The sequence below is a fragment of the Somniosus microcephalus genome, chromosome 25 (assembly GCF_052327205.1).
Source record: "Somniosus microcephalus isolate GS21.2 chromosome 25, FLI_Smic_1.0, whole genome shotgun sequence".
Lineage (NCBI taxonomy): Eukaryota > Metazoa > Chordata > Chondrichthyes > Squaliformes > Somniosidae > Somniosus > Somniosus microcephalus.
In genome coordinates this window covers 40112244-40134530 of record NC_141011.1, presented here as the reverse complement: position 1 = coordinate 40134530, position 22287 = coordinate 40112244, and positions in this window count along the sequence as shown.

The window sequence follows — 22287 nt, the reverse complement described above, 5'->3', positions numbered from 1 at the left end:
CCCATGATTATTCCCGTACCTTGTTTACAGGCCTCCATTATTTGTTGATTTATACTCTGTCCAACAGTATTGCTACTATTCGGGGGCCTGTAGACTACGCCCACAAGAGACTTTTTCCCCTTATTATTTTTTATCTCCACCCAAACCGATTCTACATCTTGATCTTCTGAGCCAATATCACTTCTCACCACTGCACTGATCCCATCTTTTACCAACAAAGCCACCCCACCTCCCTTTCCTTTCTTTCTATCCTTCCGAATTGTCAAATACCCTGGAATATTCAGTTCCCAGCCCTGGTCGCCTTGCAACCACATAATGGTGATCAGATCATACCCATTCGTATCTATTTGTGCCGTCAACTCATTTATCTTGTTACGAATGCTGCGTGCATTCAGATATAGAGCTTTTAACTTTGTCTTTTTATCATTTTTCCTTGTTTTGACCTTTTTTTCCTGTTACACTCTTATTTTTAAACATTTGTCCCTTCCTGTCACACTCTGGTTATTATGTCCTCCATCTCTAGCCTGCCCTATTGCTTTCTCATTGACTTTTTATTTTCCCGCTCACCTGGATCCTCCCCCCAACTATTTAGTTTAAAGCCCTCTCTACAGCCCTAGTTATTCGATTTGCCAGGACTCTAGCCCCAGCATGGTTCAAGTGAAGCCCGTCCAAACGGAACAGCTCCCTCTTATCCCAGTACCGGTGCCAGTGCCCCACAAAGCGAAACCCAATTCTCCCACACCAGTCTTCGAGCCACTCGTTCATTTCTCTGATCTTATTTACCCTATGCAAATTCGCTCGTGGCTCAGGTAGTAATCCAGAGATTATTACCTTTGTGGTTCTGCTTTTTAATTTAGTCCCTAGCTGCTCATACTCTCTCAGCAGAACCTCTTTCTTTGTCCTACCTATGTCATTGGTACCTACGTGGACCATGACAACTGGATCTTCCCCCTCCCACTCCAAGTTTATCTCCAGCCCAAAGGAGATGTCCTTAACCCTGGCACCAGGCAGGCAACACAGCCTTCGGGACTCATGCTCTCGGCTGCAGAGAACAGTATCTATCCCCCTCACTATACTGACCCCAATCACTACAACATTTCTTTTTGCTCCCCCCATTTGAATGGCTCCCAGTGGCACGGTGCTGTGGTCAGTTTGCTCATCCTCTCTGCAGTCCCTGGCCTCATCCACACAGGAAGCAAGAATCTCGTACCTGTTGAACAAGGCCAAGGATTGAGGCTCCTCCACCACTAACTCCTGGATCCCAATACCTGCCTCGCTTGTAGTCACACCCTCCTGTCCCTGACCATGGGCCAAATTGGAAGTAATTATTCTAGTGGGTGTGACTGCCTCCTGGAACATAGTGTCCAGGTAACACTCCCCCTCCCTAATCACAGAATCACAGAATCACAGAAACCCCACAGTGCAGATAGAGGCCATTTCGGCCCATCGAGCCTGCACCGACACATATCCCACCCGATCCCCGTAACCCCTTCAACACATATCCCACCCTATCTCCGTAACCCCACACATTTTAATCCCCCTAACACTAAGGGTCAATTTATCACAGCCAATCAACCTAACCTGCACATCTTTGGACTGTGGGAGGAAACCAGAGCACCCGGAGGAAACCCACGCAAACACGGGGAGAATGTGCAAACTCCACACAGTCACCCGAGGCCGGATTTGAACCCGGGTCCCTGGCGCTGTGAGGCAACAGTGCTAACCACTATGCCACCGTGCTGCTAATGTGTCGCAGTGTCTGAAGCTCGGACTCTAGCTCATCAACTCTGAGCTGAAGTTCCTCGAGCAGCTGTAGATGTGGTCGCCCTGGACCTCAATGGTGTCCACAAGCTCCCACATGCAACAACAACAACACCTTGCCTGGTCTCCCATCTCAATTAATTAATTTAGTTTTAAAATTTGGAACACTTATATCTTTTAATCTACACCAAGGCACTTAAATTTAGATTCTCAAGTTTGGAAAAAAAGCGAGCAATAGAGAAATACTTACCAACCAATCACTTACCTGCTTTCTGGTGATGTCACACTTTGATTACTTTTTACTTATTTACACTCACCGGCCCTTTGTATCTCAGCGGGTTCCCGCTGCTTTTGAACTCTCCCGGGTTTTGGCGCTCACGCTCCGCTCCCGCTGCTTTTGAACTCTTCTGGGTTTTGGCGCTCTCGCTCCACTCCCGCTGCTTTTGAATTCCAGGTCATCACCACTCGCTGCGTAAAAAAGTTTTTCCTCACATCCCCCCTGTATCTCTTGCCCAAATCCTTAAATCTGTGTCCCCTAGTCCTTGTACCATCAACTAGTGGGAACATCCTTTCCCCGTCTAGTCTATCCAAACCCATCATAATATTGTACACCTCTATCAAATCACCCCTCAACCTCCTTTGCTCTAATGAAAACAAATCCAGCTTCTCCAACCTGTCCTTGTAGCTAAGAGCCCCCATCCCCAGAACCATTCTGGTAAATCACCTCTGCACCCTCTCAAGGGCCTTCACATCCTTCCTAAAGTGTGGTGACCAGAACTGGACGCAATACAGGAAACTTTGTGCTATCCGGCACCGACGGGACCGAGCTGTTGCCGTCCCATCAAAACTGCCGGACAAACCAGCGCTAATGTTGAAACATACGGAGATTTTGAGCTCCGTATCTGGCAACAAACCCTGTTGCTTAGCAACAGCTTCTAAACAGTCGGCCGTACCTTGCAAGCGTCTCTGTAGCTAAGCAACAGCTTCAGCAAGACCTTGCAGAGCCTGACTGGTGAAAAAAAAGCAACGAAAAGAAAGAAAACTAACGAAACGGCTCCTGATTTTTACCGGTGGCTCGAGCATTCCGGACAGTTAACCTCCGGATAAACCAAAGTTTCCTGTACTCCAGTTGTGGCCTAACCAACGCTTTATAAAGGTTCAGCATAACTTCACTACTTTTGTACTCAATACCTCTATTTATGAAGCCCAAGATCCCATATGCTTTGCTAACCACTCTCTCAATATGTCCTGCCACCTTCAGGACCAGGTCCCTCTGTCCCTGCACGCTCTTTAAAACTGTGCCATTAAGTGTATACTGCCTCTCCCTGTTCCTTCTGCCAAAAATGCATCACCTCACACTTCTTCCCAGAGGTTTCATCACATGACCTCCTGCCTCCAACCACCCCGCCCCCAGGCTCCCGCCATTGGCCACCTGACACGTCCATCCTCGCGGCCCCCGCCTTCCCTCGGCCAATTGGAAAACGAACAGACTCTGTGTTACCCGATTGGACGATTCTTGACTTTCAGTCAAACAGCACTTTTTTCCCCCAATCTCCAATATTTCTATAACTCAAAAACAAAAGTGTTCAATTTAAAAAAAAAACGCTACTTGTTTAATGCTCCTCTGATTATTTTCTCCCTGGGCTTTGCTCGCAGCGGTGTCCTGGAGATTGACCTTTAATTCCTGGAGACTCCAGGGCAATCCTGGAGGAGTTGGCAACCTGACCCGAGCCGGGTCACCTGTGAACTGTGACGGCAGGCACATGTGCGTTAGGATACTAAACAAAATCACCAGGTGGATTGTCCCGGGAGCCCATGACTGTCAAAATGACTTCAATCAGCTCCACCTATCCCGAGAGGCACATTACAGAAAGGATCTGCGAGACCACAGACAGGATAAGTGGTACCGAGTCAGCGATTCCTAGGTGTCAGGGCTCTCGCACACACAAGCTGAAATTAAATTTTCCAAGCCCGTTTGTTGATTTTTTGCACCTCCTTTCTGGAAGTGAGATAGATTTCTGCTGGTCCTGCGAGGGTTTGTCAATCCTGTCGACTCACAGTCCTTAAACGTCTGAGAAACCACTTCACACAGAGGAAATGAAACTGTCATATTTAATTTAAATGTTCTTTTTCTGTATCACTTTCTCTGCACAGGCTGCGCTGGGGTTTTTTCACATGCTCGTGTGAGAGGAACAAGCCTCTCCCTTGAGAGGCTGAGCATAGCCCCCCGCACCCACCTCCTCCCTCGATGTGCTCCCCCAGGTACATGCCCGGTGTCTGCTTCTCAGTCGGGTCATTTGCTCGATACTGTTAAACTCCCCTGATGATTCAGTGAGTAATTGCAGTCCCTGGGGTGACACTGAGCAACACAGATTACGAGGCTCACATTCACACGGAGTTAATTTGAAAGCAAAAAGAACTTGGATTTATATAGTGGCTTTCACGACCTCAGGACGTCCCAAAGCGATTTACAGCCAATGAAGTAATTTTTTTTTGAAGTGTAGCCACTGTTGTAATGTAGGAAATGCGGCAGCCAATTTGCGCACAGCAAGCTCCCACAAACAGCAATGTGATAACGACCAGATAATCTGTTTCAGTGATGTTGGTTGAGGGATAATTATTGGCCAAGACACCAGGGAGAACGCCCCTGCTCTTCTTCGAAATAGTGCCATAAGAACTTTTACATCCACCCGAGAGAGCAGACGGGGCCTCGGTTTAACGTCTCATCCAAAAGATGGCACCTCCAACAGTGCAGCACTCCCTCAGTACTGCACTGGAGTGTCAGCCTAGATTTTGTGCTTTCTTGAAAGGCGCTATATAAATGCAAATTCTTTTTACTGGGAGGAAAGAACTTCAGAAAAGGATATTAAACTGAGGCCCTTCCTGCTCATTCCCATCCCTTGGCACCATTTGAAGAAGAGCAGGGAGATTCCGGGCCAATACTGCTCCCAAAAACATCCCACCAAACAAACAGCTTAACGCCTTGTTTGTTGTTTGTGGGATTGTTCTGTCTGCAAAATGGTTGCCACATCTATCTCTATAACAATAATGACTGGACTTCAGAGTGGTTCAGCTGTGTGAGAAACACTTTGCGCGATGTGTTAGGGTGCTGTATAAATGCAAGGCTTTATTAATAGGCGCTGAGTCCTGTTCAGGGAGGAAGGTCCGTGTGTGAAAAGGAGATGTGGCTGTAGTACCGTAACTAGTGCTATTCTGAGCGTGAGTTAGGCCACATCGATAGGAAGTGGAGAGGGAGTGTTTCTGTGTGTCGAACTGGTGTTGGACAGACCTGGAAGTGCTTGAAGCTAACACTGGGAGGCCAAACAGGAAAAAAAAACGTCATTACCCAGCAATAAAGTGCTTCAAACAGCACAAAAAAGTAGAGCTAAATTAAAACTGTACAATAGAATAAAGAAAGACTTGCATTTCTACAGCGCCTTTCACGACCTCAGGACGTCCCAAAGCGCTTTACAGCCAATGAAGTACTTTTTGAAGCGTAGTCACTGTCGTAGTGTGGGAAACGTGGCAGCCTTGCGCACAGCAAGCTCCCACAAACAGCAATGTGCTAATGACCAGATAATCTTTTACTGATGCTGGCTGAGGGATAAATGTTGGCCAGGACACCGAGGATAACGAATATTCTGGCCCTTCTTCCAACACTTGACTTGTATTCTCCAGTGTCACACTTGTGCCTTGTCCCCATTATTGGGCTCCACTCTTTTGTTTTGCTGTTCTCCTCAAGTTTCTGTTTCAAGGTGTTGTTTCTTGCTGGGGTGCAATGCCCCTTGCCCAGGTGCCCCTTGTTCATGCGAGAGTCTGGACAGTGAGCATTGGTGGGCAATTTATCCATGAGGGGTATCGCAGCTGGTCCTGTGCTCGTCCAACATACACATGCTTCCAGCAGGGGTTGATGGACAGGAATAAGGATAATCCCGCTTGAATATATATTCAAGAAGGAGTTGGATATATTTCTTAAGGCTAAAGGGATCGAGGGATATGGGGAGAAAGCAGGGACAGGGTACTGAATTTGGATGATCAGCCATGATCGCATTGAATGGCGGAGCAGGCTCGAGGGGCCGAATGGCCTACTCCTGCTCCTATCTTCTATGTTTCTATGTTTCTATGAATGCAACGGTCTCAAACTTGCATGCTACTCCTTCATTGCTTCACTCCACGCTCGATCTGCAACCTTCTCCAGTTCTACATCTCAGCACTTTCACCAGCGGACGTATTTTCCACATCCATAGCCCCCCTGACTGCTGAGGCCTAGTGTAGCTTGTTAACAGGATTCGACAGGGTAGATACGGAGAAACTATTTCCTCTGGTGGGGGAATCAAGAACCAGGGGGCATAATCTTAAAATTAGAGCTGGCCATCAGGAATCAAATTAGGAAACACTTCTTCATACAAAGGGTAGTATAAATTTGGAACAATCTCCTCCAAAAGGCTGGGGGACAATTTCAAGACTGAGGTGGATAAATTTTTGTTGGCTAAGGGTATCAAGGGATGTGGAGCTAAAGCGGGAAATGGAGTGAAGGTGCACATCACCCATGATTTAATTGAATGGCGGAGCAGCCCTGAGGGGCTGAATGGCCTCCTCCTGTTCCTAATGTTCCCAGCTCCCCTACTGCCACCCTGGTATGGATCAGCTGATTATCGGAGGTGCTGTCCTTGGGATGAGACATTAGACAGAGGCCCCCCATTGTACTACATGAAGAACAGGGTTTAGCAGTGCCCTGGTGACAGAACACCACCAAAAGCAGATTGGCCGGTCCACTCATCTCATTCATTTGTCGAATCTTGCTGTGCGCAAAATGGCGGCCTGGGACTTGCACTTGGGGCCCCTCCTGGTTTGTGTGCTCGCTGGACCAACTCACCGAGGCATCGGCAGAGTCGGGTTCTTGCTGATGATGCCAACCTCTTGTCCTGGCCATAGGGTCGCCAACCCTCCAGCATTGTCCTGGAGTCTCCAGGAATTGAAGATTAATCTCCTGGACACTGCTGGGGGGAAAATCATAGGGGAACTAAAAAAAAAATTCTTTCAACACTTTTATTTATTAGTTATAAAAAATATTGGAGATTGGGGAATAAAAGGCTGTTTGACTGACAGTCAAGAATCAACCAGTCGGGTAATGAAGAGTCTGTTCGCTTTCCGATTGGCCGTGGGAAGATGAGGCACTGCAAGGATGGACATGTCGGGTGACCAATGGGGGGGCGGGGTGGTTGGAGGTGGGAGGTCATGCGATAAAACCTCCAGGAATACGCCCAACCAGAGTTGGCAACACTACCTGGCCATGATAATACAACCAGTTGCCCCACAATAGCCACCACTTTCCACTCAGGAGCCCAGCTTTCCTGAATGACACACAGAAATATATATATATATTTTTTAAAAGGCTAAGGTTGAAACTCAGTGCCTTCAATTTGTAGCTTGGGTAATTCTCCAATATTTTTGAAGGGGTAATATGGGCTCGGGGGAGGGGAGCAGAGGCAGTAACTCTGGAGTCATTGAAGAGACAGATAGATATGGGAGGATCGTGGGTCTGAGTGACCCAGATAGACCAAACGGCGCTGTCACCTGTATTTATCATGTGGATTTGTAAATGAGGACGAGGAGTTTTGTATTCAATTCACTGGAGATGGCAAGGATGGGGGTAAAGGGGGAGTGGGACTTGGTGAGTGACAAAGTCACCTTATTGGGGGGGGGTGGGGAGGGGGAGATCAGTTTGTACAGAAAACTCTAACTGAAACAAGACCAGTTTTAATTGGAAAATGAGCTGTGTGGAAATCCTCCCCACTGATTGGAACCTTTCTCTTGTTTTGCTCAATTAACTATTTAACCAGCAAATGCCTCAGCTATTTGACAAGTTGCCCTTGGTGACGGTCTCAATATTTAAATGAGTGAGCACAGTTGTTTTCCAATTGGAAGAATCACAATTGCTCCTGAGGCTTCGGGCCTACAGTCTGTCACCAGTTGTCCTGACCTGTTAGCAGGTGGGCCTAGGCTTCTCCACCACCACCACCTCACAAGAGCCACATGGAAAGCTTTGCGTGAAGCAAGCCATGTTTCTGGAATCTTCTTCTACAGGGAGGTTTCTTCATTAGTGATAGTGCGGTAAGTAGGGCCAGAAGTTTGGTCACTCTCCGCTTTAGAGAAACGACTCCTACAGCATCAATAGGACATTTCCATTCACACCCGTCCTGTCCTCTTTAGTTACCTGTCCTAATATCGCCTTCTTTGGCTCAGTGTCAATTTTTTGTCTGATTAACACTCCCGTGTAGCGCCTTGGGACGTTTTGCTACGTTAAAGGCCCTATAAAAACGCAAGTTGTGGTTGTGGCTTTTCTCTGCACGGTCTGTATCTCTCCTGTGAATGATTGATCTGGGTTCCCAGTGGCTGTTGCTCTATTGCCAGGAGCAGATCATTTACCCCCATATGTCTGAAGAGAGTAGGCAGAGGGGTAAAGCTAGCCCCCTGTTCCTGAAAGATATTGCTGACCCAGATTTGCTCCTTTGTACTGTATTTATTTACATCCAATTAAATTATTTATATTCCTAAATACGCCCCAGGTTTTGCACTGATGTGCACTTACAAGATACAGACCGTAAAGAACTATGAATATTATAATTTTTTGAGACCTCTGTTGGTAGAATGTCGATTCAGCAAGTGGGAGATGTTTTGGGATGCAGGATATGAGTAATTTGAGACATGACATATGGCAAATGTAGCTTGGGATGAAGAGGTGAGTTTGGGCCTATAGTTCCCAAAGCTCTGCACCATTGGGGGTTTCCTTACCTCATGCCTGGGTCTGTTGTAGACTAATTGATAGAGATCGATTGCTATGATTAGTCAACAACTCCATTATCATTGTATCATGCGACTACCAGGATGGTAGAAGGCGAACCAGATGAACCTTGGTCTCTTTTGTCTAGCAATTCCTATGTACTGTGGGCACACAGGGAAGGTCTATTGCACTAGTTGGAACTGCAGGATGGGAGGGGATCAATGCAATAAAACTTTCCATTAATGCCTATGGGTTAATAAATGAAAGTCAGCATGGATTTGTTAAGGGCAAATCGTGTTTGAGTAACTTGATTGAGTCCTTTGTTGATGTAACAGAGAGGGTTAATGATGGTCGTGCGTTTGATGTCGTGTATATCGACTTTCAAAGGTGTTTGACAAAGTACCACATAATAGACTTGTTAGCAAAATTAAAGTCCATGGGGTTAAAGGGACAGTGGCAGTGTGGATATGAAATTGGCTAAGGGACAGAAAGCAGAGAGTAATGGTGAACGGTTGTTTTTCAGACTGGAGGGAGGTATGCAGTGGTGTTCCCCAGGAGTGTGTATTAAAACCTCTGCTCTTTTTGATGTATGGACTTGGGTATAAAAAGCATAATATCAAAGTTTGCAGACAACACGAAACTCGGAAATGCGGTAAACAGTGAAGAGGATAGTAACAGACTTCAAGAGGACATAGACAGACTGGTGGAATGGGCAGACACATGGCAGATGAAATTTAACGCAGAGAAGTGTGAAATTATACATTTTGGTAGGAAGAATGAAGAGAGGCAATATAAACTAAATGGTACAATTTTAAATGGGGTGTAGGAACTGAGAGACCCAGGTTGTACGTACACAAATCTTTGAAGGTGACAGGACAAGTTGAGAAGGATGTTTAAAAAGCATATGGGATCCTTAGCTTTATTAATAGAGGCATAGAGTACAAAAGCAAGGAAGTTATGCTAAACCTTTATAAAACACTGGTTAGGTTTCATCTGGAACATTGTGTTCAATTCTGGGCATCACACTTTAGGAACGATGTCAAGCCCCTCCCTATCTCTGTAATCTCCTCCAGTACTACAAGTTCAACTCTCCGAGATATCTGCACACCTCCAATTCCGATTTTAATCGCTCCACCATTTGGCGGCCGCGCCTTCAACTGCCGAGGCCCTAAACTCTGGAATTCCATCCCTAAACACCTCTGCCTCTCTATCTCTCTTTCTTCCTTTAAAACGCTCCTTAAAACCTACCACTTTCTGCCCTAATATCAAATTTTGTTTGATAACACTCCTGTGAAGTGCCTTGGGATGTTGTACTACTGTATATGTTAAAGGTGCTATATAAATGCAAGTTGTTCTCTTTTTTCTCGGAGCAGAGAAGGTTAAGAGGAGAATTGATTTGAGGTGTTCAAAATCATGAAGGGTTTTGATAGAGTAAATACGGAGAAACTGTTTCCAGTGGCAGAAGGGTTGGTGACCAGAGGACACAGATTTAAGGTGATTGGCAAAAGAACCAGAGGCGACATGAGGGAAAAAAAATTACGCAGCGATCCCTGGTTTGTGTTGAGTCAATAATTGGCCTCCAATTAGAGAGTTAGGGAGGGGAACAAGTGAGGTCCTGGTTGCTATCCAGCGACCCTGGTGTAAAGGACATCATGACTACGCTTAGTTGTGATGCTTCCACTGACATTACTGCCTGGGCTCACACATGAAGAATAGTTGCCTGGGCAAGGTACGAGAGTGCAGCTGTCATACAGGGAACGTACTCCGGAGAGGAAGAGAGGACATGGGGCAGGGGGAGAGAAACCTTGTTTCATTGGTTGGCAGTCCTACCACTAGTGGTTGCACCTTAAAAGAATAATATTAAACTACTTTTCTCAAGATCTTGGCACCAACCCATTTCCAAACATCTTGGCCTTCTGGGGAGGATGACCTCACTGGGGCTTGTGCTCTGAATAATTTTCCACAGAAGCTGTAAATCCTAGGGGGGAGAAAAAACAAATGACAAATATTTGTTCTGTGTCTAACCCAAGATTCCGTGGAAAATCACATAGCGTTTCCAGGAAGTGATCTCGCCAGCAGCATCATTCCGCCCAAGCAGCCCACGACACGTTGCAACGAAGTGGTAACTTGCTGCCTGATGGTCAGTTTGTTTGTTTACTTTTCCCAATTTCCTCCCTTGCCCACGTCTCCTGAAGGCACCAACTCCTGTGCCGCAGACACTGACAGGAATTGTCCAAGTGACCAGTCTCCATGTGTTGACAGGCGACTTGAGTATGGAGACTCAATCTTGTACTCACTTCACATGCACTACCCAACAGGGGAGAGTGGATGACCTTTTTTAACCCCCCCTCCACTTTTCTAGCCCAAGAATGCTGAAGCTAATTGCACTGCGATGCGTTATGTCTGTTGCTGCCAGAAAATCGTGAGTCCTGGCCAATATATATATCTCTCAACCAACATCACTAATAAAAACAGATTATCAGTTGTCATTTATCGCATTGTTTGTGGGATCTTGCTCTGTGTAAATTGGCTGCCGCGTTTCCTACATTACAACAGTGACTACACTTGGAAAAAGTACTTCATTGGCTGTAAAGTGCTTAGAGACGTCCTGAGGTCGTGAAAGGCACTATATAAATGCAAGCCCTTTCTTTATTTGAATAAATGTTCCATTCCAGGCGAGCGAGCTCCCACACCGTGGGCTGTCCGTGGGATCTTGTGCAGACTGGATCGGAATTTTAAAGTCAAACTGCAACTATTTAAAGGGCCTCCATCTGAAATGAACACAAGGCAAGGGGACTGAAGCTGTGTGTTGGGTGTGGGGGGGAATGCCAGTTAACTTGTGGCCACATTTAAAAATGGTGCCCTCGAGGTGTGGCTATAATGGAAAAGAAAACCGGGCGGGGTGTAAAACGGGCGGCTGACTCACGACAAACCCGTTTGCGCTACTAACCGTGACCAATTTCACCCCCAATAATTTGCGAGGTTACACGGCAATGTATGTCGTGATGGCGCGAGTTGGAGGAACCTGCACGCTGCATGGGTGAGATGTGGGAAAGGGGCCAGGAGTATTGGCTGTGATCAACCTCCCCTGTTTGATGGATCTGTGGAGCCTGTTGCGGACATTAGCTCCTTGCAGCTGATGGCATCACTCTGGGGTGGCTTCCTCACTCAACCTGAGATTACAGAAGCGGCTCTCCTTTCATCAGGTGCCTGGGTTTGACTGGTGTATAATGGCGGGAGTAGGTTCTGGAATTGTCTGATCTGTTTGGCTTGCCTTTGTGGTCTTCCTGCCCCGAGCTTTGAAATCAATCCCCATATCTCAAAATGGAACGGCATTAAAAAAATATACCTTTTTTTATGGGATTCCTTCCTGACTGGTAAATTTAACAATGAGCAGCAATGGGGCGGGGGAAGAGGGAAATTGTGGGCTAACCTTGGAAGCATTGGCAGCAGACAACCCTGGGCTGTAATCCTGCCAGCCCAACAAGCTCGGTGACTCTTCCATCTCTGCCAGCAGCAATTTGTAGCCCAATGAGAGAGTGTGGGAATAAAGAGAGAAAGCATGCGCTGGGTGAGGAGGAGTGTGGGGGGGGGAGAAAGAGAGAAAGAAACAGAACAGAGAGAAAGTGTTCAGAGTAGAGACACAGGAGGGGGAGAGAGAGACCAGAGAGAAGGGGGGAGAGAGAGAGTCCAGAGAAAGTGAGTGAGAGAGACCAGAGAGAGAAGGGGAGACACCAGAGAAAGTGAGAAAGAGAATGAGAGAGACCAGAGGAAGTGAGAGAGAGACCAGAAAAAGTGAGGGGGGGGGGGGGGGGAAGAGAAACTAGAGGGAGCGAGAGATAATGAATGACTGCAGGACAGACAGTGTGTGGGCAGAGAGCGTGTACAAGGCTGAGACTGAGAGTCGGACAGAATGTGGTGGGGCAGAGAGAGAGAGAAAATGCACATGCGGGAACAGACAGAGTGCATGTGGGGGCAGAGACAGACAGAGCGAGCTCAGACAAAGTAGAAGCAGAAAGGCAGAGTACAGATGGAGAGAAGCAGACTACAATGGAAGGGAATACCAAGGGAAAGATTTTTGACTTCTTTAAAAAAAAAATTAAAATTATTTATTAAAGGATTTAATGTAATTTTGACCTTGTAATTGTGGAATGATTTAAAATCTGGTTAACATAGTGCAGCCCTTTCAGCTGTAATTTGAATCTGTGTTAATTTTACGAGCGGACTATCACTGTGAGATGTAATAGGTTTTCAGTTGGATAATTTAAGATTGAATTTTTTTTTTTAACGCTGACTGATATGTGGATTATTTTAATATTGGCGGGCTGGAATTCGATTAGCTTCAGTCGTGCTGCTTAATTAAGTTCTTCAAGGTTGAGACGGCGGCTGAAAGCACCTCGAAAAACGGGTGAGGCTATTGATCTTCTGAACTGGTTTCGATCGCCTGAGGGGGTCGGAGAGGAATTTTACAGATTCTTTACCCCCTTATTGGCCCTGGGATTTTTTTCTTCTGCCTCTCCCAGGAGATGACAAGGCTGTGAGGGGGTGGGAAGTGTCTGGTCGCCATGCTCCGGCTATCTTGGTGTGTGGGGACAGGCCTGATGGACCAGCTGGTCTTTTCCCGCCCGTTGGTTTACAGACGAGCTTGCAAGTTCTCCTCGCCAGCCTTTCCACAGCCCCTTGCTCAGTCAAACTTATTTTACTTTTCCCCCAAAGAGTTTTTCTCCCACTTGGCCCCAAGTGAATCTCTGATGCAATTTGCAATTTCCCCCCCTCTTTTTATTGTGGGAAATCTGAAACAAAAAAGTTGAAAAAATGTTCCAAACTCACTCACAGGTCAGTCACTGTCGAGGAAAGAAAAGGCAGGATAACGTCTTGGGGGGGGGGGGGAGGGTTTAGACCCGTTTTGAACTGAAAGATAAATTTAAATAATTTTTGGTACAATCTGAGGACAAAAGGGGGAGAGGGAAAGACGAGCGAGTACTTTAGTCACAGAGAGCAATTTACCACGTTCAAATGGCGGAAGAAATTTAACACAGGAAGGAGCAACAAGCAGCACATGCCATCCATCAGTGGTGTTGAAATAGCTACAGGTGAAGTTGAAAGAGTCCGAACAGTCTGAATAGACTCCACACTCAACATGTCCAAGCAATGCAGAGACGCAATCTACAAAGCTAATAGAACGTTTAAAGAACATGGTCAAAAACAGTGGCATACAAGTGTGTCGGCCTTAGTTTAGTGGGTAGCGTTCTTGCCTCTGAGTTAGAAGGTTATTTGTTTAAATCCCACCCCAGGGACTTAAATTGACACTCCCAGTGCAGTACTGAAGGAGTGCTGCACTGTCGGAGGTGCTGTCTTTTGGATGAGATGTTAAATCGAGCACTCTAATTTGATCACGATCTCCTCTGACCTGAAATTATACAGCGCTTTTCACAACCTCAGGAAGTCCCATAGTGCTTTACAACTAGCTTTTGAAGTGTAGTCACTGTCGTAATGTTGGAAACGCAGCAATCAATTTGCACACAGCAAGCTCACACAAATTGATTTCAGATTAATGACCAGATAATTTGGTTGAGGGATAAATATTGGCCAGGACACCAGGGAGAACTCCCCTGCTCTTCTTTGGAATAATGCCGTGGGATCTTTTACATCTACCTGAGAGGGCAGACGTCAGTTTAACGTCTCATCCGAAAGACAGCACCTTCGACAGTGCAGCACTCCCTCAGTACTGCACTGCAAGTGTCAGCCTGGATTTTGTGCTCAAATCACTGGAGTGGAACTATGAAACTGCGACCATCTGACTCGGAGGCGAGAGTGCTACCCACTGAGCCATGGCTGACAGCAGATGAGCTGGGCGTCTGCCTCCATGAGTTGGCAGGCAATAACTTAACAGAAATCCACTGGTTGCATTGAAGCCGTGTTTCTCTTGGGCCTGTCCCGTGATGTCACACAGTCAGCGGCAAACCACGGGCCTGGCTGAATCTGGCATGGGTAAGTATGGTGGTACTGCCGATCTCCTGAAACTCGGGCTGCGTGAGCTGGTGGCACATGCGCAATATGAAATGGGGTAAAATTCAAAGTTCATCCTTGCTGGGTATGGTGGTTGTGTTACTGGACTAATAATCCAGAGATTGGGTTCTACCACCACAGTTTGTGAAGTTGAATTCAGATTAGGCAGAGTCAACATGGGTTTTTTGAAAACAAAATCGTGTTTGACAAATTTATTAGAATTTTTTGAGGATGTAACTAGCAGGGTAGATAAGGGGGGACCAGTGGATGTAGTATATTTGGATTTCCAAAAGGCATTCGATAAGGTGCCACATAAAAGGTTGTTACACAAGACGGGCTCATGGGGTTGGGGGAGGATTGGTTAAAGGACAGAAAACCGAGAGTAGGGATAAACGTGTCATTTTCAGATTGGCACGCTGTAACCAGTGGGGTGTCGCAAGGATCAGTGCTGGGGCCTTGGCTATTTACAATCTATATTAATGACTTAGATGAAGGGACATAGAAAGAAAACATAGAAAAATAGGAGCAGAAGCCTGCTCTGCCATTTCAATATGATCATGGCTGATCCTCTATCTCAATACCATATTCCCGCTCTCTCCCCATACCCCTTGATGCCTTTTGTGTCTAGAAATCTTTCTAACTCCTTCTTAAATATATTCAGTGACTTGGCCTCCACAGCCTTCTGTGGTAGAGAATTCCACAGGTTCACCACCCTCTGAGTGAAGAAATTTCTCCTCATCTCAGTCCTAAATGTCCTACCCCATATCCTGAGACTGTGACCCCCTCGTTCTAGACCCCCCCAGCCAGGGGAAACATCCTCCCTGCATTCAGACTGTTTAGCCCTGTCAGAATTTTATACATTTCAATGAGATCCCCTCTCATTCTTCTAAACTCTAGTGACCCAATCTCTCCTCATACGACAGTCCTGTGAACCTTCGCTGCACTCCCTCTATGGCAAGTATATCCTTTCTTAGGTAAGGAGACCAAAACTGCACACAGTACTCCAGGTGTGGTCTCACCAAGGCTCTGTACAACTGTAGTAAGACATCCTTGCTCCAACATACCATTTGTCTTCCTAACTTTCAGTGACTGGTGTACAAGGACACCCAGGTCTCTTTGTACATCAGCATTTCCCAATCTATCACTATTTAAATAATACTCTACCTTTCTGTTTTTCCTACCGAAGTGGATAACTTCACAGTTATACTGCATCTGCCATGTATTTGCCCACTCACTTAACTTGTCTAAATCGCCTTGAAGCCTCTTTACATCCTCCTCACAACTCACAATCCCACCTAGTTTTGTGTCATCAGCAAACTTGGAAATATTACATTTGGTTCCCTCATCCAAATCATTGATATATATTTTGAATAGCTGCAATGCATCCAAGTCTGCCGATGATGCAAAGCTAGGTGGGAAAGTAAACTGTGAGGAGGATGCAAAGAGCCTGCAAAGGGATACAGACCGGTTAAGTGAGTGGGCAAGAAGATGGCAGAAGGAATATAATGCGGGGAAGTGTGAAGTTATTCACTTTTTGGTAGGAAGAATAGAAAAAGCAGATTATTTTTTAAATGGAGAGAAACGATTAAATGTTGGTGTTTAGAGAGATTTAGGTGTCCTCGTACAGGAAACAGAGAGATGGCATGCAGGTACAGCAAGCAATTAGGAAGGCAAATGGTATGTTGGCCTTTACTGCAAGAGTCTTGTACAGGGCCTTGGTGAGACCACACCTGGAGTACTGTGCAGAGTTTTGGTCTCCTTATCTAAGGAAGGATATACTTGCCTTAGAGGCGGTGTAACGAAAGTTCACTAGATTTGATTCCTGGGATGAGAGGGATGTCCTATGAGGAGAGATTGAGTAGATTGGACCTATACTCTCTCTCTGGAGTTTCAAAGAATGAGTGGTGATCTCATTGAAACATATAAGATTCTGAGGGGGATTGACAGGGTAGATGCTGAGAGATTGTTTCCCCTGGCTGGAGAGTCTAGAACTAGGGGTCATAGTATCAGGATAAGGGATCGATCTTTTAAGACTGTGATGAGGAGGAATTTCTTCACTCAGAGGGTTGTGAATCTTTGGAATTCACTGCCCCAGAGGGCTGGGATGCTCAGTTGTTGAGTAGATTCAACACTGAGATCGATAAATTTTTGGACTCTAGGGGTATCAAGGTATATGGAGATCGGGCAGGAAAGTGGAATTGAGGTTGATGATTAGCCATGATCTTATTGAATGGCGGAGCTGGCTCGAGGGGCCGTATGGCCTGCTCCTGCTCCTATTTCTTATATTCTTATACAATCCTCTGAGAACTCTGTGCTCTTCCAATTCTGGCCTCTTGTGAATCCCCCACTCCCTTCACTCCACCATTGGTGGCCCTAAGCTCTGGAATTCCCTCCCTAAACCTCTCCGCCTTTAAGACGCTCCTTAAGACCTACCTCATTGACCAAGCTTTTGGTCACCTGTCCTACTATCTCTTTATGTGGATCAGTGTCAATTCTTGTCTGATTACGTTCCTGTGAAGCAACTTGGGATGTTTTACTCTGTCACAGATGCTGTATAAATGCAAGTTGTTGCTGTCTGGGCCTATATGTGACTCCAGTCCCACACCAACATGGTGGACTCTTAACTGCCCTCTGAAATGGCCTAGCAAGACACTCTGTACCAAACCGCTACTGCAGAGCTTCAAGAAGGCCCACCACCACCTTCTCACGGCAATTAGGGATGGGCAATAAAATGCCGGCTTCCAGCAATACCCACACCCCAAGAATGAATTTAAATTTTTTTTCCCTGAGGTAGAGCTCAGCCCTGCTCTCTGTCGCAGTTACTTTCCCTCCAGCTAGACCGGAACATTAATATCCGTTGGATATCATCCTTGCTGCCCTTTCCTTATTTGCCCCTCCCACATCCTTCCTCCCTCACCCTTCTGCTGTGCACATGCCTGTGTTCCCACTCCGATCGCAGTGCAGAGTAACTGGGCCCACTCGCTGGGCCGGCTCCTGTGCTCGCTCAGAAGCCTGGGACGTCGCAGGAATACACTTCAATTATCCGCAGCAGCGGTTAACCCTTTCCATGACCCGTTCAGCGTGGTGAGTTTTCCCCCTCCTTACGTTGGGGTTCAAACTGAGGGAACCCTTCTTCCCTACAACACCCCCCTCTCTGCCATTTCCCCATCCCCCTCTCCTCTCTGCTCCACTACCCCTCCCCGCTCCCTCCATCCCCCTCTCTGCCCTCCCCTCTCCCTCCTCCCCCTCTTTGTTCTCCGCCCGTCCCCCTCTCCCACTCCCCTCTGCGCCCTCCCCCTCTCTGCCCTCCATTCCCCTCTCCACCCTCCTCTCCTCCCGCACCCCCCTCCGCTCCCCCTCTCCGCCTCCCTCTCTCCGCCCCCCCCACTCCCCCTCTCCGCCCCCCCCACTCCCCCTCTCCGCCCCCCCACTCCCCCTCTCCGCCCGCCCGCTCCGCCCCCCCACTCCCCCTCTCTGCTCACCCTCTCCGCTCCCCCCCGCCCCCGCTCCCCCTCCCCGCTCCCCCTCTCCTCCCCCCGCTCCCCCTCTCCTCCCCCCCCGCTCCCCCTCTCCGCCCCCCCCCGCTCCCCCTCCCCCCGCTCCCCCCCGCTCCCCCTCTCCGCGCCCCCCGCTCCCCCTCTCCGCCCCCCCGCTCCCCCCCGCCCCCACTCTCCGCCCCCCCGCTCCCCTCCCCGCTCCCCCTCTCCTCCCCCCCGCTCCCCCTCTCCGCCCCCCGCTCCCTCCCCCTCTCTCCCGCCCCGCTCCCCCTCTCCGCCCCCCCTCTCCGCCCCCCCGCTCCCCCTCTCCGCCCCCCCTCCCCGCTCCCCCCCCTCCCCACTCCCCCTCTCCGCCCCCCCCGCTCCCCCCTCTCCGCCCCCCCCGCTCCCCCTCTCCGCCCCACCCGCTCCCCCTCTCTGCCCCCCCTCTCCGCCCCCCCCGCTCCCCCTCTCCGCTCCACCCCCCCGCCCCCCCTCTCCGCCCCCCCGCTCCCCCTCTCCGCCCTCCCCCTCTCCGCCCCCCCCGCTCCCCCTCTCCGCCCCCCCTCTCCGCCTCTCCGCCCCCCCCCCCGCTCCCCCTCTCCGCCCCCCCCTCTCCCCCCCCCCCGCTCCCCCCCTCCGCCCCCCCCGCTCCCCCTCTCCGCCCCCCCCCGCTCCCCCTCTCCGCCCCCCCTCTCCGCCCCCCCCGCTCCCCCTCTCCGCCCCCCCCCGCTCCCCCTCTCCGCCCCCCGTTCCCCCTCTCCGCCCCCCCGCTCCCTCTCTCCGCCCCCCCCGCTCCCCCTCTCCGCCTCTCCGCCGCTCCCCCTCTCCGCCCCCCCCCGCTCCGCCCTCCTCCTCTCCCTCCCACTCCTCTCCACTCCCCTCCTCTCTGCCCTCCTCCTCTCCTCCACCCTCACACTCTCCTCTCCGCTCCTCCCCCTCTCCACCCTCCCCTCGCCCTCCCACTCCCCTCTCCACCCTCCCCCCTCTCCTCTCCGCCCTCCTCCTCCTCTCCACCCTCCCCCCCCCGTGCCCTCCCTCCTCTCTGCCCGCCCACTCCCCTCTCCACCCTCCCCACTTCCACCCTCCTCCTCTCCTCCCTCCCACTCCGCCCTCCCACTCCCCTTTCCACCCTCCCCTCTCCTCCTCCCCTCCCAATCCCCCCTCTGCCCTCCCCTTTCCACCCTCCCTCCTCCCACTCCCCTTTCCACCCTCCCCCCCTCCCACTCTCCACCCTCCCCCCCTCCCACTCTCCACCCTCCCCCCCTCCCCCTCTCCACCCTCCCACTCCCCTCCTCCCCCCACCCGAGGAGAACCACCATGTAAAGGTGCTGTGTGGGAGACCAGTGCGATCGATTGTGGTAAATGCTTGGAACTAAACCTAAAGTGTTTCCATGGCTACAGTGTCTGTGGAATGTCGCCTCAGCTTTCCACTGGGAGAGTTGACTCTGCTGCTCTTTTAGTTGCAGTTAGTTTGGGGCCATTTTAACTGAAAATCTCACCGATTAACTTCTCCCGTCACCTATGCCGAGTTTTCTCTCCCGGTTGTTGCAGTTCTCAATCGTTCTCCGGCACCAATGCTTCGTGAGGCCGCTCTGTTTGTTGTAAATCCTTCTCCAACCCCTTCCCCTTTTCCACATTCCTTTCCTTCCCTTCCCTCCTGAAGGCATTAACTCATTCTGGGGTATGGTTTCAAGCTGTTTAAACACAGGGACGGGGGAGGGGAGGAGAGCTACACATCTGAACCCCCCTGTCCACATGTGCAAGAATTCTTCGGCTACTGATCAGGAACCCTGACGTATTATTTTCAACCCCCCCCCCCAGCCTAACCTAGCGGCTGCAATAAAAGACACCGGGGATCGACTGAGCTACCAGGAGATTCTAACACAAAAAAGGAAGGTAATCCTTTGTCGATGATAGAACGCCCCACAATCCTGTCTGTTGCTTGTTCCCTGAAGTAGCAAAACTCTCCCTCTCCCAAACAGATTGCAAAGCGATCTCACTGCAGCTGGACTCAATGAAGCTGGAGGCAATCCCTGGTTATTGTAAAATATTTACAGGGTCGGCTAATGCAAAACAGCCCAAACAGCAAACTTCAAAGAGAATACAGATTTCACTTTAGCGCTGACTGCCTGTGTCATAACTCGGCCCTGTCATTTCCATTGATAAAAGGCAAAAACTCCAACATGTCTGATCAAAAGGCAGTTCTTTGATAAATTCAGTGCTGGGCTTCAGGTGGGTTGAATGGAGATGGAATTCCAACAGGATCGTTGGCTGAATTAATGGATGAAAAACAAAAGGTTTCGAAATAAATAGTCAAAAGAAATATTCTTCTGATCTGGTTCAAATCAGCAGCATCTCGCAGTGGGGGTGGACTGGGGGCGGGGTATGATTCGGGGGAAGGTGCGACTATCTGTTTCAGAGGCAAACAAGTTTGAATTGTTTAATTTCTCTCTTCCCCCGCCCCCCTCCTACTCCTTCTCCACCCCCAGGAGACTTGACTCCAGGAGTGCGCTCGCCTCTGAGTCAAAGTTGTGGGTTGAAGTCCCACTCCAGAGACTTGAGCATGAAATCCAGGCTGACGCTCCAGTGCCGCGCTGAGGGAGCACTGCACTGTCGGAGGTGCCGTTTTTCGGATGAGACGTTAAACCCGTTTGCCTGGGAATGGGGTGCGAGGCCCAATATCCGGGGCTCCCCTACCTTACCATTTGTACGCGGGGTAAGTTCCCTGCGGGGGTGGGTGGGGAGTGCCTAAAAATATGGGGGATAAATATCATTGTACATCAAAATGCTGTCTTCACCTTTGTGAAATCACAGTGAGAAAATGAAAAATTCAGGACACCGTTGGAGGAAAAGAAATGGCAAAAGTATGTTTTTTGTAATTGAACATTACAAATGATAGCGTGTGTGTTGAAGTTGAGAGCGAGAGATGATTAGTATCAGCGCTGCTGGGGTTCGGTGTATACCACGCTATGACTTTGTTACTCTTCAATTGTCCCTCTGTCTCACTCGTGGCGATATTAATCAAATGTCAGCGACAGACATCACCCAGTCTCTCTTTATAGCCACATTTCAAACCTGGATACAAACACCATGCACATACGTTTGAGGGGCTTTAGCCAGGTGTATACACATACAGACACGCATATGTACACACACACATGTACACGCATACATCCACACACATGCATATACAGACATATCTACACATGCATATACACATGAATATACAAATGTACATATGCAAATACACACGCATGTACACACATGCATATATACAATACAATATATACACTCATATATAAAAAAAATTATATTTTGCTGGCTGATTTCCTTATTTTCTCCCACACCCTCCTCCACCCCAGGGCACTGATCCTGCGGTCTGTTATACTCTGGCGGTTTTATCTAGCTGGTGGTGAGAGGGTTAACGCTGAATCTCTGAGCACAGAACTCTTGGCAGCTTGGGTTGGTCGGGGCTCATTTGTGCACACGAGAAATCCCTGACTCTAATGTGTAATTAATTAGCCTCCGGTCCCTCTCTCTATCTCTTGCCCCCGCCCCCCCCCCCCACAACATACAGACGCATAATCAGACCCTGTGGGATCATTCCTTCTCTTTCAGCTGAGTGAGTCAGACCAGCAAAATACAGAACTGAATTACTCTGCGCCCATTTATCACACTGACACATCTAATCCTGCCATCTATTTATTCCCATTTTATTGAAGAGATCGATAAAAGTCTGACCGATGTGGCTGGGGGCACAGAATAACAACAGGACAAATGACTGAGAATGGAGAGGACCGTCCATTCACTGGCGAAAGGTTAGCCGGATCCTGATGAATGACTCTACACATTGTGCAACATCACATTCAAGTATTTTATAACTGTTCATTAGTGAAAGATCAGCCCTGACCTGTGTGAGTACGTGGGGTGTGAGGGGGTTTGGACGTCTGTGTATGGAATTGAGTGTGTGTGTGTGTGTGGGATTGTGTTTGTGGATTGTGTGTGTGTGTGAGTGGGATTGTGTTTTTTTATTCGTTTATGGGATGTGGGCGTCGCTGGCAAGGCCAACATTTATTGCCCATCCCTAATTGCCCTCGAAGGTGGTGGTGAGCCGCTTTCTTGAACCGCTTCAGTCCGTGTGGTGAAGGTACAGCCACAGTGCTGTTGGGTAGGGAGTTCCAGGACTTTGCCCCAGCGACGATGAAGGATCGGCGATATATTTCCAAGTCAGGATGGTGTGTGACTTGGAGGGGA